Genomic DNA, 16,879 nt, shown 5'->3' with positions numbered 1-16,879 from the left:
ATACATATGTGCATTCAACACTATCGGTGGCTGAAGACTTAGTTATATGGCATTTACAACAACGGAGCAACCAAATTTAAAACGACAGAGCAATATGTATATCGCAAAGTTCAAAAGGGTTGTCACCCCTGAAACCCTCCGATTGCGAATACAATTACAGACTGGATGGTCCTCTTTATATCGCGCCTATTGTAATATCACGTTCGTCGTGTCGGGACTATGTATCAGGAGGACACGTAGACGGAGCAATGTGAGCCATCGAATCAAGGAGCAGTGGATCCAACGGTTGTCACACACAAAAGATGCACTGACGATAATGCGTGGGAGACATACAGGTAGACGGTAAGTGGTATTCCCCACACCGCCCACTGGGCTTTAGTGGTATACGTACAAGGGCCAGCAATCCAATCAAAATACAACGTGTGGCAGATGAAAACCACCACCCCCATATCTTAACGTGTGCGCAGATCACGCGATGGGGAAAGCGTCTACCGTCCAATCACGCAGTGGACGTCAGATGACGAGGAATGTGTGCGGGGTTTAACATCGCCCCTATGGGTTAATGTGCATGCAAGTCATGCGATCGGGGCTTGCGACTACCCTCCGATCATGCGACGGACAGTCAAATGGCAAGGAAGTGAATGATGTTTAACGCGCGGCAGAAAGTTGTGGAGACTGTCATATCATGATGCGATGATCGAATGGTGCGGGTGAATTAAAATTGAAGTCTGGATCTTTAACATGTTTTGACTGTTTCACTCATAAATCTTGTGTAATTGTATATTTTCCGTGCACGGGATTTTGAGGCAGAGATGCATTGAAGAATGGTCACGATAGTTCAGGAGCCTTGAACTATAGTTCAAAAGGTTGAACGTCAGTTAAATGAGATTGTGATTGCGATTGCGACAGGACATGGCAGGTCCGTTAAACTGGAAAACTTGCACAGTGAACTTGCGATTGGAGCATAACATCTCAGTGAACTTGCACAGTGCAGAGGAAGGCACAACAACTGAGGAGGAAGCCTAAGAGGCGGTGTAAGCGGAAATGAATGGACAAAGGTATGGATATAAATAAAACAGTAAAATAGAGAACTGAATGAGTTTTTGTTGTGATCAATAACCTGAGTGTGAGGCAGCAAAAGCAGCGGAGGCTGTAGAGGCAGCAGAGGCAAAGAACCTCAGCTGAATTGAGTGCAGCAGCATACCAGTGTATACCAAAGTTGGGTTGGAGCCTTAGAACTGAACAGGACTAAATTCATTAGGGGTAGGTGCTCCTAAGTGTAGAACCACTACAAAACAGAGTTGGTGCTCTGGAGGTTGGAGCCTCATTGAAGTCCAAGTTGGAGCTTGGAAACTATTCATAGTCAGATATATATTTAAATTGTATTTATTTCATTGCATTGTCTTGAGTTTTAATAAAAGCATTTATTCCAGCTGTTGATTTCAGTGTTCTTTGTATACATATACATATCTATATATGCTTTTGGAAATCACTAGAACAAAAAATAATAATACTGATTCACCCCCCCCAGTATTTCCAACAATTGGTATCAGAGCCAAAGGTCTCGAGTTCGAATCACACCCGGCTCGCGCTGGGAGGGAGATTGTTGGGCATTGGATAATCCAGTGCTCCTCGTGTGTTTCGTGACATGGACTAACCACCTCTCAAGGATCCATTAACTCTGGTGGCTCTGTTATGCTTGCTCTGTTGCTCCGATGGCTGTTTGCTTGTTCCTCTGTTACCTTGTCTACTCCTCTTTGCTCTGTCTGCTCTTTGAATATTGCCATATTGACATCAATGACAATCTGTGTCCAACAGGTGCACCTACGGTTTGGGAAACCACAACTACGGTTAGAAGACAAATATGATGGACGAGATGACCCACGCATGCACCTCACGAAATGGACCAAGGTCTACGGGGAAGAACCATAGCCTAAATCGATAAACTTATTATACCATACCCTGCATGTCATACCCATGAACTGGTATACTGAGACAGAACTCTGACATGGTACGGGTGAATGGGATGTCTTGTGCGAGGGATTTTTGTTAACATTCACATTTGAAGACCAGTAGTCGAATACTGTGGATGATGTGTTGCAAGGAGTAAAAGCTGTCATCTTCAAAATGCCACAGGAGCCATTGGAAATGCTTCAACCAGTATGGGAAACCCAATTAAGCAGTGCCCTAGAATGTTATAATGTGCAGGTGGAGGAGGATGATGATGACCCCCGAAATATTAATATTCCAGAAACTGAAGGTAGTCGTGAGGTTCGAGGACCATCAACTGAGGATCCTGACATCACCGCACTGCTGAAAACAAAGTAGGTAAACATTAGCACAAAAGCAGCGCTGAAGTACACGATGCTTGGGGACTATTGGGATGATGCTATGGTAGATAAGGTCGCTGAGTTACTCTACGAATACCAAGACTTGTTCCCGACAAAAATCATAGAATTAAAAGGGATCATTGGTGACTTAGGGATGATGAAGATCACTCTAAAACTGGACGTGAAGCCAGTTAAGCAGCGGCCTTACCGCTTGAACCCAACATATAAAGAAAAGGTTTGCGACGAATTAGATAAAATGCTCACAGCTAGAATTATTGAACCAGTGGAAGAATCTGATTGGGTGAGTCCTATGGTAGTGCAGTAGAAAAAATAGAAAGGTGAAATAAGAATATGTGTGGACCTTAGGAAGATTAATGATGCCTGTGTTCACGATCCATTCCCGACACCATTCACAGATGAAGTATTAGGGAACGTTGGCGGTCAGGAAGCTTACTCATTCACGGATGGCTTCTCAGGGTAACATCAGATCAAGATCACATCAGAAGATAGGAGCAAAACAACCTTTGCAATAGAATGGGCGCTTGCAACATATGTCAAAAGGACTGGAAAACCAAGATTCGAAAGCACACTGTCGGGCCTGCAACATATGTCAAAGCACTGGAAAACCATCACGAAGGGATGAGATGCCACTAAATCTACAAATGACATTGTAGCCATTTGAAAAATGGGAAATTGACTTCGTGGGACCGATCAAACCTTTGGGAAAGAAGAGTGCGTGCTACATCATCACTGTGATAGAATACTTGACACGATGGGTGGAAGCGCAGCCAATAAAGGACTGCATGGCTGCTATGGCTGTGATGTTCTTGTTCGACAATGTGTTGACACAATTTGGTTGCCCCTGAATCTTAATGAGTGATTGCGGAACAAACTTCCTGAATGAAACCATCATCGTGCACACAGAGGAGATACAGGTGTATCATTAGCAAAGTACACCATACCACTCGCAAACTAATGGGACAGTAGAGGCATTCAACAAAACACTAGAGACTGCACTGACCAAAGTATGTAACACATAGCAAAACGACTGGGACCTGCGCATACTTGTCGTATTGTGGGTGTACAGAACCACATGCAAAAAATTGATGGGTCAGACACCTTTTTGGATAGTCTATGGCATGGAAGCTTTCATGCTGATGGAATACATCGTACCTAGTCTGCAAATAGCAGCACTCACAAGCATGTCAAACTATGAAGCCTTGGAAGCAAGGCTCGCGCAATTAGAAGAACTCAAGGAAGAATGATTTCTGGCAGGATTTCATCAACAAGTACAAAAACAGTGTGAAAATGCCTATCACGATCATCAAATCAAGTTGCACACATTTAAGGTCAACAACTTGGTACTGCTATATGACAGTAAATTCGAAAAATTCCCGGGAAAATTCAAAATGCACTGGCTGGGACCTTACATGGTTAAGGAGGTTACCAATGGAGGCGCCATCCAATTAGGTAAACTAAATGGCAAACCCTTCCCCAGCAAAGTAAACGACAGTGGCTTGAAGCTCTATATAGGTGGGTCGGCTACTTAACTAACCAACTGCAGCATAGTCTTCACGACCCGAAGGGTCGGACTAGGGTGTGGGACTATAAACATATGCGGTAGATGCCAGTACAACTGTAAGGGAATAATTTAGACATGGCGGTCTCAGAAGATCAGATGCTGCAAGATCAACCAACAACAGCTCCGTGCACTATGGACCTTCGTGCAACACAGGCATAGTTGTAGGGGCTCCATGCCAAGATCGTCACACCAGCAGAGTGACACAAGATGAGTCACGATGATTGCGTTGGGGGCTGTTGGGCATGGGATCCCTCGCAACATGTTTTTGGGGCTCAAAGCGCAAGTTTTGGTCAATTATATTGTAAGACTCCGTGAATTGCGGGCACGAAGCGTGAAGTCTAGGATGAGTCATAGGGCTATCTACCCTAAAATATTGTAATTTAATGTAAATTTGTGTCAGCCTACCCATGGTCCGCAGACCATGGGATTGTATAAATAGAGCAAGGCTCTAAGTGTAAAGGGAAGTACGGATAGATAGAATGGCGAAGGCATGGTTCGAGGTTAGAGTTGAGTCTAAAGTGTACTAGGTCATAGTAGTAGGAAGAGGCTCTACAGCTGAGTGCGCAAAGGCCTAGTAGAGTCTGCAGCTGAGTGCACGTACCCCTACAGCTGAGTGCAAAGGGTGGAGTCAAGTCTGTACTTGGGATTGAAAGTTAATAAAGAGAAGTTTACTCTGTGAATCTATTCTTGAATCCATATTTTGATGTTATACATTACTTTTACTCTGTTTATTTACTACACAGAATTGATAAATACTTGTGTGAATGGTTATATATGAAAATAATCTAAGTAATCAGCCAATAGAGCCTAATTAAGGAAGACTCAGGTAAATAACACATCGCGCAGTGGCTAGAACTATGTGAAGACAATATCGCAAGGTGTGAGGTGCCCACTGATGCGCGTAGCACAATAAATGTGAAGGTTGGACCACGTACCAATCACCTCCTACTAGACATCCTCAGGGTGCGGAAACCTGGTTCTAGCACCCTCCCATACTACTTTGGGTGAGACATCAGTACCTGCTCTACGGACTGATGCCGAAAGGGCCAGTAGTACCAAGATTTTCTTAGCTAAATCACTTCTGAACTTGGGTTAGGCAGCACTAAGCCAACAAGTATGGATAGCTCTATCATACTGAGTTTTAAACCTTGTCTTATGCGCCTCATTTATTATGGTGGCATCTCTACGTTGCTCATCAAGATGTTCCAAATGAACAAGGCATTCAGTGAGACTAGACATCTCTGGAAGAAGTTCTATAACTAGCTTAAGGGATGGAATTTCACATTCGATAGGAAAAATAGATTCCAGCCCATAAACTAATTGAAAAGGAGTAAAACTAATGGTAGTCTTCACCGACGTTCGGTATGCCCAGAGAGCCGGGTACAACATGATGTGAAAATTGGAACGATTTTTGTCAATTGTCCTTTGTAGGATAGTCTTAAGGGACATATTTACGACTTTGACTTGGCCATTGGCCTGAGGATAATATGGAGAAGAATGCTACTGCAAAAGCCCAACTTGAGAGCCAATTTAGTCATCAGTTGATTCTTGAAGTGACTGCCATGGTCAGTGACAATCTCTTTCGGGATACCAAATCATGAAATAACCTGGTTGAAGAGGAATAAGGTTGTTGTTTCACTATCATTTTTGCCAGTAGGCATGGCCTTAGCCCACTTCGTAAAGTAGTCTATGACCACAATGATGTACTTGTGACTTGCTGCTAAAGGCAGATTACAAGTAGTGAAGTCAATGCCCCACTTCGTAAATGGACCGACAGTGATAATAGGAAAAAGTGGAGCTAGATACGAACGCATTTTTCGAGTATAGATTTGACAAGTGTGGCAATGTTTGACTGCTTCAATACAATCTTTGAAAATTGAAGGCCAAAATTAACCGACACGAAAAAATTTTGGGTTGTTGCAAGCCATGATAGATGACCACCACAAGCTCCACTGTGGCAATCATTAAGTACAGACTCTACACTTCCAAAGTTAAGAAATGCCTAAGGACTGAATCAACCCCTTTGTGATATAATGTAACACCAATAATAACATAGTTTTTGGCAAGGTGACATAACTTTGACACTCATCCTTGGAGGAAGCAAGTGGGAACTTCAAATTCTGGAGATATATGATGATATCTCCATACTAGGGATCTTGTGAATAAATGAGGAATAAATGTTCGTCGGGGAAATCTTCCTCATAAAAAATGTCTTCCTCACAAGGCAACTCGCAAATTAATTCTGAAAAACCAATGACCTCTTAGACTTGGTTGAGAAGAACTCGAGATCAAATTCTTGCAAAATAATAATCCATCAATTGTATTTTACCCCAATCACTCGCCTACTGAGGACAAATTGAAAAGGATTGACAGCCACTAAGTTGAAATTTTTGATATAATGACGAAGCCGCTGGATAGCATGAACAACTTTCAAGGCCAATTTCTTGATAAGAGAATAGCGTAGCTCAATACCGACTAAGCCTTGACTCAAGTAGCAGATTACATGCTCCGTGAGGGCATCATCCTCTTAAACCAGAATCATACCTTTGGTTGATTCTGCCGCTGCGAGATATAAAAGGAAATCTCTGCCATAATCTGGTGGACTCAACAGTGGAGTAGAGATTAATTCCTACTTCAAGGCATCAAAAGACCATTGCAAAATTCATCCCATAAAAATGGAACTCCTTTCTAGAGAAAACGCATAAATCCTTTGGCAATCTCGGCATAATTTGCTATAAATCTTCTCAAGAAATTCGCCTTTCCTTGGAGACTTTGAAGTTGAAGAACTGAAGACGGGGGAGGCAACTAAATTATTACCTCAACCTTGAAAGTATCTACTAGAATCCCTTCAGTTGATACCATGTATCCTAAAAATTGACCAAATGTGACTACAAAAACGTACTTATTCGGATTCAACCGGCTTTTATAAAAATGACATCTCTCAAAAACTAATCGAAGGTGGCTGGGATGATCTATTCTCTTTCGAGAAAGAGTAGCTAAGTCATCCAAATATGCTTCGATAATATGTTTGATGTCATGGAAAGCATAGGACATGGCCCACTGAAACATAGCTCCAACAATTTTAAGACCAAAAGGCATCTTCTTGTATGGAAACATGCCCCAGGGACAAATGAAAGTTTTCTTATGCTGGTCAACTAGACAGATAATAATTTGATTGTAACCAGAGAATCTGTCCATGAACGAAAAAATTTGATTACCCACACATTCATCATCAATTTGATCAATAAAAGGCATGGGGTAGCTATCTTTTGGACGAGATTTATTCAAATCCCTAAAGTCGAAGCACCCTCAGATCATTCCTTTCTTTTTATCTACCGAGACTGAATTGGAAACCCACTCCATTAGAGAAACAGGGTATATGAAACCCACCTTAAGAAACTTTTCAACTTCAACTTTAATAGCTGTTGCTTTCCTTGGATTGACCGATCGAAGCTTCTGATGAATAGGTTTGGTGTTTTCATACATCTTGATCTCATGTTGGACTATATATGGATCAATTCTAGGCATTTCCTCATAAGACCAAGTGAATACATCTCAAAAATCTTTAAAAAGGTTAGTGTAAATTTCAATCTCTTCAGGGGGACAATCAGCTCCAATGAAGACATTTTCTATAATGTTAGGATTCCTAGAGATGTTTATAGTTACAGTTTTTGAGATAATCGACATATTACCTTCGAAAAATAATTGTGTTGGAGGCAAAGGGTTTGAAACTGTACAAACATCACTAGTAAGCAGATTGGAGAACCTGGACTCGACCTCTTGCAATGGAGGAAGAAAATATGAATGATGATGTAAATCTTCCCACGGTCGATCTACACCCATCATTGCTTCTAAAATTGTTTCCTCAAATGGTAAAACTGTATCTAAGCAATTCAGAGCAGAAGTAGAGTCAAGGGTCCAAGCTGGAGCCACATCACCATCTAACTCCTTTTGTGAAAAAGGAGTGGGATGGTTGTCTGTAGATTTAACAATAGATTGATAGCTAAGTTTTGCTGCAGACATGGGAAATGCCATTCCACCAACCTGCCCTCCATCTAATGTGGTCATAGATGAAGGTAAGGTCCAAGGGTCTAAAAAATAATGAGTTTGAAAGAACTCTTTCTGTGAAGGCCCCTTGGAGGATGAAATTGCATTGATTCTAGTTGTAGGAGGGGGAAGGTCAAATATACCCATTAACAAGGAGTACATCCCAACTCCTAAATTCTCAATAGGTTGACGGGGGTTATCCACCAATGGAATGGTAGAATCCAAAGTTGCACAGAAGTCACCTAGAGATAATCTAACTGATCAATTTTAACAATTCTCCCCTCATGAGGAAAACAGAGGATGCGGAATAAAGATGATACTATGGCATCCATCTCATAAATCCAATTCCTTCCTAAGAGGAGGTTGTAATACAGGTTTCCATCACGATTTCTACCTCAATATTAACAACCTTTCCTCCAACACATATAGGAAAGTCTGGGATAATTCCGTGTGGCCTATGAGAGTGTCCATCAAATGTTGTTAAGAGAGTTGGTGAAGGAACAACTGAAGGTGATCTGATGGCTTTCCAACATGACATAGACATTACACATGTGGAAGCTCCCTCATCTATAACTGTCCAAAAAATATTAGTTTTTTGGTAAGTGGAATTTATCTAGAAAGCCATATGGCGAGGAAGTCTCTTTTTGACATTCAGCATATCAAAAGTGAGCACTAAAGAATTCTTTGGATCCACTGCACCGATTGCTGAAAGCAAAGCACTTCTCTGAGTAGGACATGACTGGATTACCTCCAATGCAGACATAGACAAGAACTTTGAGCCAGATCTTCTACAATAGATTAGTTTTGGGTTGCCCTAGCATTAGGGTTAATAGTCGAGCACTTTGCGGAACCTTTCGGTATCCAAGGTATAGACTCAATAGAGGGTCACTCAATATGAAGTGGGTCTGTGGTTTCAGGAACAAATTTAGCCTGAGATGTTTTTGTTTCACCATAATCGCATGCTCGTGTAGCAATGTTGACATGAGAGTTCATCATATAAACATTTGAGGAATTTTCCCCTTCCTAGTTGCCCCCTACGGAGGTACCAGCATTTGAGTTCGCACCAGCAAATAATTACTACCCTTGGGGAAAAGGGTTAGTCAGGATAGCTTGGGAGCTAGAGGACCCTTGCTGCACTAAAAAGCACTGAGCATCATGAATCTTAGGGCAGAGGTGAGTCAAATGATCTCCATTGTATAACTTGCATGGATATTTAACCTTTTTCTTAGACTCTTTTCTACCCTCACCAGCACCATTATTGGGCTTGTTCGCATTGCCCTTCCCTTCCCGGTCCTTCTTCTTACCTTATCCATTCCTCTTCCCATGTGATTATTGATTTCCTTTGGGGTTAGAGGCTTGGACAACATTTATAGAGGTGGGTTTGGAAGGCGAAGGTGTAGACGGTGTTGCTTGGTTAGAAGAAGCAGTTTGTACAGACAACTGCTACAATTGATTCAAGAGTTTCACCGTATTTGCGTCAATTGATCCAACTATACCATCAGCACGAGGGCTTGGATTCGGTTTGGCTAAATCGACCTTAGATCTAGGAGTGTCAAGTAGGATTTTATGAAGAGTCCCAGACTGAGAATATATCAGTTCTAATTGCTGGGCTCGAAAAATAGCCTACTCTTCCAAATAAACACCGGAAAAAGAAACATCTTTTGAGATATCAGGTTGTAATGATTTGAGAAACCATTTGAGAAGGAACTCTGGTGGAATTTTAGCTTTGATAAGCCTTTTTCTCCTTCTCCATTCCTGGATATGATCTGAAATGTGAGTTGTCATGTCTTGATGAAAGTTGTCCAGAAGCTCAGTTCCGGCTTCATACCAGACAAGCAACTGAAAATGGTTCAAGAAAATATTAGCCAAATCAGTGAAAGAAGTATAGGTGACCCTTGGCAACTCTATATACCATTTTTCTGCATTTCCAATTAGGGTGCACCAAAATAACCTCAACCTGATTGAATCATCTATCAGGGAATTGGATGAGCACCATAAGTGAAATGTGGTCATATGGTCTCTCGGGCCTTCACCACTCTTCCCTTCAAACTTTGGAATATCAAATGGAAGTTTAGTTGGGACCAGAGGCCAAGCCATATTGTACCTAATTGGATCATTCATTCAATTTAGTTAAGTCTAGAAAATTAAGCGTGGCCAGAAAAGGAAGTCGCGGAGGACCTTGGGAATTACATCCAGAATGGGCAGGTTTCCCAAAGGTATGAAAGTAATGACCTGGATTTTGAAAGGAACTAGGTTGCCTAAAGTAACTCGTAGAGCCTACTGAACCAAAAGGTGATCCTTGTGGTCTAGAAAAATTTGGAGTTTGACCAACTCCTACCGAAAATGCTCCATAACCAGTGAAGTTACCCCCTAACGAAGTATTGAATGGAGCTGACAGCCCCTAATAAGGGTTCCATGCATTAGCAAAGGGTGAAAAACATTGAAATGAATTAACCTAAGAATATAGCACATTCCCTTCTTGGCTAAAAAAATTATTCCCATCTCCTATCCCACTAACCGTAGGGTTTGTCCAACTCTGGAAAGGGTTACTACCTTGACTTGTAAAATGAAAAGGCATTGACCCTACTGTCGGATTGGAATGTGGTATATGACCACTTCCAAATGGAAAATCCTCAAAAGAAGCTGATCCACTCATCATGGATGTAGAGGCAGTTGATGGTATATTTAAAGGAACTGAAGGAATACCTTGAGAGGGCATTCCAAAAGGGAAAAATCCAAAACTGGATGTAGTAGCTTGAGAACTTCCATTTGTCGACGGAATGGAAGTAGACCCAAATATTGTTGTGCTGGGAGTGTTAGAAGGGATGGAAATAGTTCCTCCCCCTTGTACAGATATGGGAGTCTGCATGCTCACAAAACTCGTCGTGGATGCCATGCTTCCAGCAGTGGTCATCAAAGGGATAGATGTATGTAAACTTGGGCTCGAAGGCCTGTGAGTCGAAGTTTCAACGTATAACAAAATTTCTGGATGATTAGGAGGGAGAGGAGAATTCAAAGCTGCAAACGACTCTGAAAGCTCTTCTACTTCAATACTATTTTTTGACTGGAAGAGTACTCGAGAAAGAACTAGTTTGTTCCTTTCTAACTCTATACTGGTACCTAGTCTATCTTGTGAACTAATGCCCCCAAACAAAGGATCACTATCAGATAGCCTACTGCCACTGGTTGGAAACCACTAGCAGAATCACTCCTACACCTTCTAGGAGAAGGCTCCGGACTCATAGTTGAAATCCCACAAAGTCTCTGAGACCATCGAGATGGTCAGACAGCCACTTTGAATTATTTAAATGATCTACTCGAAGACTCAAGAAAATTGTAAACCTAGGCCAACTAGGAGCACAGAAAACTCACTAAAATGTCCCTAAAGATATCAACAATCAAACAACTCCCAAGTATTTCTGCTCTGGGTGATTAGGACTAGACACCAAAATACAAGAAAGTTAATAATAAGGGCCTTCCGAAAATAGACTGGGGTAATTACACCCCAGGACTACTAACGAAGGTATCAGAGGTAGTTATGCTAACCTCCAGACAACAGCGTTTGCCAGTGCAAGCCCCTAGGCTTCGAAAGGGTGCCCTCCAGAACTACTACTGAACATGATACAACATCAACCTCAGGTGCCACGGGTTTCCCCTCCACAGCCACCTGTGTGATTCCTAGGATAAGCAACTATGGTCACCAACTCGTATCAGAAGTTGGGCAGAACAGTCGTGAGGTAGGATCCGACAAGTAAGAGAGGGGGTATCTCTCGTCCTTATCTTCACTAACCCTTGTGCTTTACTCCCAGTCACAAAGCTTTCCCGGTCTCCCTAATGCTATTGGATTTCTCTCTTTAATCAAACTTCTACATTTTGTAATTTAGAGCGGTCTTGGAGAGTTAACTCTCCTCTCACCTAATCCAAGGCCCTAATAAACCTAAACTTGTTGGTGTATTCTAATGACAATACAAAAGTTCTAGTTTATTTTAGTTAAGCGCTTGATTTTAATGGTTGTTCTTTTAAGTCAGGGGTATAGATGGAAATGAAACCAATGGTGTTTGTATGATGCAAAAGAAATCAATGAAAAACTAACTACATGAATGAAATCGTTTGTTCTTCGATGAAAAAAGATCTCTACGTGGGTTCTACAAAACTTCTATAAAGAAAAAAACTTTTTCTTTTCTTTTCTTAAAACACACTTCACATATACAAAAACTAAAAAGAATATTGATGTTTTAATAATGCAAACTACCCTAATGCAAGGTGTAATGAAGATGCAAGATCCTAAATTAAACTAAAAAAGAACGAAAGCAATCGTTTATAACTATTAATAAGCCAACTTAAGTGTTGAAAAGAATACAAATTTTGAATACAAAATTCTCTCCAAACAAGAAGGACAAATCCCAAAACATCACAATTCACTTTCACAAATCAAAAGAAACCAAAATCAAACTTGGCAAATGAAAACAAAAAAAATGTTTTTTAAAATCTTTTCTTTTTCAAGAAACAATCAAAACAACCTTTTGAAAGCACTCTAAATGCCACTAAAACTCAAAGACCGAAAAAAGAGCATAAGGAGTCTTTGCAAGTTACAAATTCGACAACTAATGAAAACTTGAACAAAAATGCTTCGATTTGTACTCAATGACCCAAACAGTAGCAAAGAGCTTGAAAAACTGATCAAGAAGTCAAGAAATAAATACTTTCAAATTCGTCAGAAAAGACTTCCAAAAAGAAAGAAAATGTATAAGGCCACAAAATGATGGAAAGCAAAGTAAGTAGACCAATAACTGAGCCTGACACTAAGATTGAAAAGAATCTGTTGTTCTAGAGGACCATAACAATCAAGAACCTCTGTATGAAGTCTTGTGTGCCAAAACACAAATCACAAACTCACTAAAAGAAAACCTAGGCAAAATCTTTTCAATGTGGAATATACTTCAAAATAGTAAGCTCGCAGAATAATGAAATTCTTCAGATAGAAATTGACCACTCAGAGAGTAAATAGACCAAGCAACAAATATTTCTGGGCAGAGAGATTTGAAAAAACAATGCAAAAAATGGTATACGCGACTGTGTTTAAGCACAAAGGCATGTACACATGCTTCTAATAAAGGAAACTCGCATATACGCGGGTTCACTTCACAGAAACAAGTGTGTGTACACTACTGTAAACAGAGTAAAGTGCATATATAAAGCTTTGCAAGAAAAATAAAAATAAAGCTAGATAAAAAAGACCAGACTTAAGGTCTGAGACTCTATTGAACCAAATGAGACTGTGACAGCAAGCAAACCAAAGATTGAGCCCTGATTGACACTGAAAAACCCAAACTAGGAATAAGAAGATTATTATCTCGAGTGGAGTCACCAATTCTATTACGGGAATAAGTACCCTAGGGATTTGGGTTGCAACCCCAACAGAACAAGAGCAAACTACAATAAGAAACACTCATACAACTCAGGCAAAATGCTTATATAAACAAACCATGTGAGAGCGACCATACTCGGATGTCCTTTGTTTGGGTAGATCCCGTAGGGTTCAGACCCTCTGCAATTCGAACATACATAGCAGTATATAGATAAATCATTTTAATGAAACTAACTTTATATCATATAAGCAAATGATTAGTTATACATCAAAATAACATTCATATATGAATTACAACAGTATCTGATGCATAAACACAGTTAATCTCGGAAAAAAGACAACGCTTCTTTTTATTGTAGAAAGATATAACTAACACAAAGAGAATTCACCTGAGTCTTCTTCTTCTGGCTCTAAGCGGAACCGTACTCTGGATCCGCCTAGTCCCAGTCTTCAACAACCTCCTTCCATAACCAATACCATGATATCTCAAGCAAGAGGGAGAATATCAACAATCAAGGAAACAAGGGTTTCCTAAAACTTGGGGAAGTGCATGAAGCACATGGATACTTCAGACTTAGTTAGGGATAATCTCAGTAATATAACTCTATCTCTTCTCCTCCTTAAGGCCTTCCCATAGAAGTCTATTTATATGCCTCCCAATTAGTTTTTTAGTTGGGAAACAGTTGAGCCACGGGCAATAGAAGGTAATCAATAGGTAAAAACTATGAACTCTGCCCATAATTAAGGAAATTTATTTTTTTTAAGTGTTTTAACACAGATACAAGGGTTGGGTATTGACTAACCCATGTGTACACACTTTTATCTCAAGGCAAAGTAGCATACAGGGAATAAAACATTGTTTTTAAAATATTTGGACCAAGTCTGGAAGGAGGGGTTGCCCTAGGCCATAAACTAAGCATCACAAATACCAAGGGTGGTAAATGGTGCTATAACAATAATAATACCACATCTCCTAGTCCCTCAAGGCTGTAGAAGCCTAGTTCTGCATCCTCCCATAGTCAATTCTGGTGAGACTACAATCTGCTTGCAGATCATTGTCAAAAGGGCCAGTGATCAAGGGTTTTTTTTGGTGCAAAATATAGATTGAACCTCGGTCAGCCAAAATCGAGCCAACATTTTTCCCCTGGATCCCAAAATCAGGACTACGAGATTGGTTTTTTTAGTATATTCCTTTCAATGTTACAATACATATTTATACATGCTGAAACATTCATAAACCCCAATCCATTAACCTTGGATTAGAACATAACCGTAGTTCCCTTGACCAGATCTAAAAAATACCATGAGAATAAAACCATCATGCCCAAAACCATGTGAAAATCCCATTCACAAAACCATAGGTAGGTCCTCCCACCTATTATAGGGTTTCAAGAAAAATTCTCTGGGTGCTGCCTTGGACCCCGTGTAGGGAGCCTACTATCCCCTAACAGGGGGTGATCCCACCCCCCCTACTACACCTGGCACAACGAATAGTGGAGGCTATCACCCCCCCCACACATACAAATAGTTGTGGAAAGAATATAGCACACACCTAATAGATACTCCATGTTACCTTGATAAAATTCATAGAAATTAAAGAAAACAATCTTATAGATTTTGGGTTTCCTTTATTTTACATAATTACAATCAGATTACATACAAGCATAAAGTGTGCACACATGATTTTCCATGAAATAATTATGTAATTGTATTAATATCATACAGAATTCAAATTATAGGATGCTTTTTAGAATTACTTGTGAAAATAAGATCACTGAGAACCCAAAATGTACTTCAAAATTATCCTCTTACAGTAGCTTCAACATATCCCAACACTTTTCCAACAAAATCTTAGCAGAGTATCAATACATAAAAAATTCTCCTCAATTACATCAAAATGAAGCATATTTATAGGATCTCTAGATTCAACTAACCTAAAACCACTAGTGTTATTCAATTACCACTAGGAATATTTTACAAACAACTATTAGTTTGATAACTAACTTCTTCTAGAAGTTTTCAAATATAGGGTGCTAGAAGTTTTCAGCTATAGGGTGAGTCCCACCCTACCTAGGTTATCCAAATTTTGTTGTAGTAACATATTTCCCTCTTATGCATGTGCACTGGATAAGAGGAGGGCACATTACTTTGGTTATGGTGTTGTTGGGGTCCACCTTTTCTAAGCCAACACCTATGGCTACAATTGTGCATGTTGTTGCAGGGGTGGCCAAGAGATGGATCTTCTGTCCATTGGGGTTGATTTTGGTATTGTTCTTCCAACTTGTGATTGCATAGGAGCCCTTTGAGTGGCCACTCTATAGAATTTCATTAGTACTTTCCATTCTTTCTTAGATTATTTCCTTTGTGTCTTTGAATAAAGATTTACTCGAGAGTTTCCTTGTCAACACATCTAGATCTACATTGATCTACTAGTAATCCTCTTGCTTTCAATATAGTTCTATCTTTATACTCTCTAATTCTTCTTCTTTCTTCTTTATTTCTTGTTCTTACCTAGAGAGTATAATCTACAATTTCTTTACATCATTTAACATGACCATTGATTCAACCTTTCCTACTAGAGTATTAGGGGTTTTGTGGGACTAAGATGTCTCACCTGACTATTCTTTCATCCCTTGAACTTGTGTCTCCAGTAACACAATATGTTATGTGTAATATTTATTCTTTGTTCTCATATAATAGAGATTTTTGTTTAGGTCTTGATTTTCCCATTTTGTCTTGGCTAGCTCATCAGTTTTCATAAGGTGTGCATCCAAGATCTTTAGTTTCTTCTTCAAGGAAGCTATTCCCATTTCCTTATCATCTAACATAGTTTTGTATTTCTTGAAATCACAAGAGTATGTGGCCAAATGAGTGATCTTATCCTCCATATTCTTTATCTTGGTCTTTCTGGATATGAATATAATTTTCTCATAATTCAGTTGACCACTTGCCTTGTTGTACATCTCTTGAAACTTTATTACAATGGCATTACTCCTTTTCATTTTCTTATGCATCATGTGTGTCACTTGCATGTCTAGATCCATGAGATCTTTGGATGGAACATGGTCAAATAGTAGGGACATATAGTGGACCTCATAATCCTCCATGGACCTGGTTGTATATGATTTAGATTGCAAAACTACCAATTTGAAAATCCCATTGTCATGATCCAAATAATGTTTGACTTGCATTTTGGGGACTGGCTTATTCTCAACTATTCTTATAGCATGTTTTCCTTCCTTGGTTGACTACTTGGGCATTTCTTGAAATTGTTCTAGGACTGGAATTTTTCCATGTTTGGAGACCTCACCTAGCTTTGTTGTCTCAAATGTTGACATAGAAAAATACATGTGCTCAATAGTAAAATTTAGCTTTTCTTGGATTGCTATCTAGCTATTATACAAAACCAAATCTTGGGATTTTGTATCTTCATCATCTTCTTCATATTCATCATCTCTCATTGCTACTTTTCCCTTGGCCCTCTTGGAGCTAGGCTCCTCTCCTTGGTCTATATCCATGGGATTTGATGTGCTTCTTTTCTTTCCTTAGATG

Source organism: Pinus tabuliformis, chromosome 1_2 (genome assembly GCF_031772625.1).
Source record: "Pinus tabuliformis cultivar Carrire ecotype Pingquan chromosome 1_2, CPIR1, whole genome shotgun sequence".
Lineage (NCBI taxonomy): Eukaryota > Viridiplantae > Streptophyta > Pinopsida > Pinales > Pinaceae > Pinus > Pinus tabuliformis.
The sequence above is the reverse complement of the archived record's forward strand: the minus strand, read 5'-3'. Positions refer to the sequence as shown.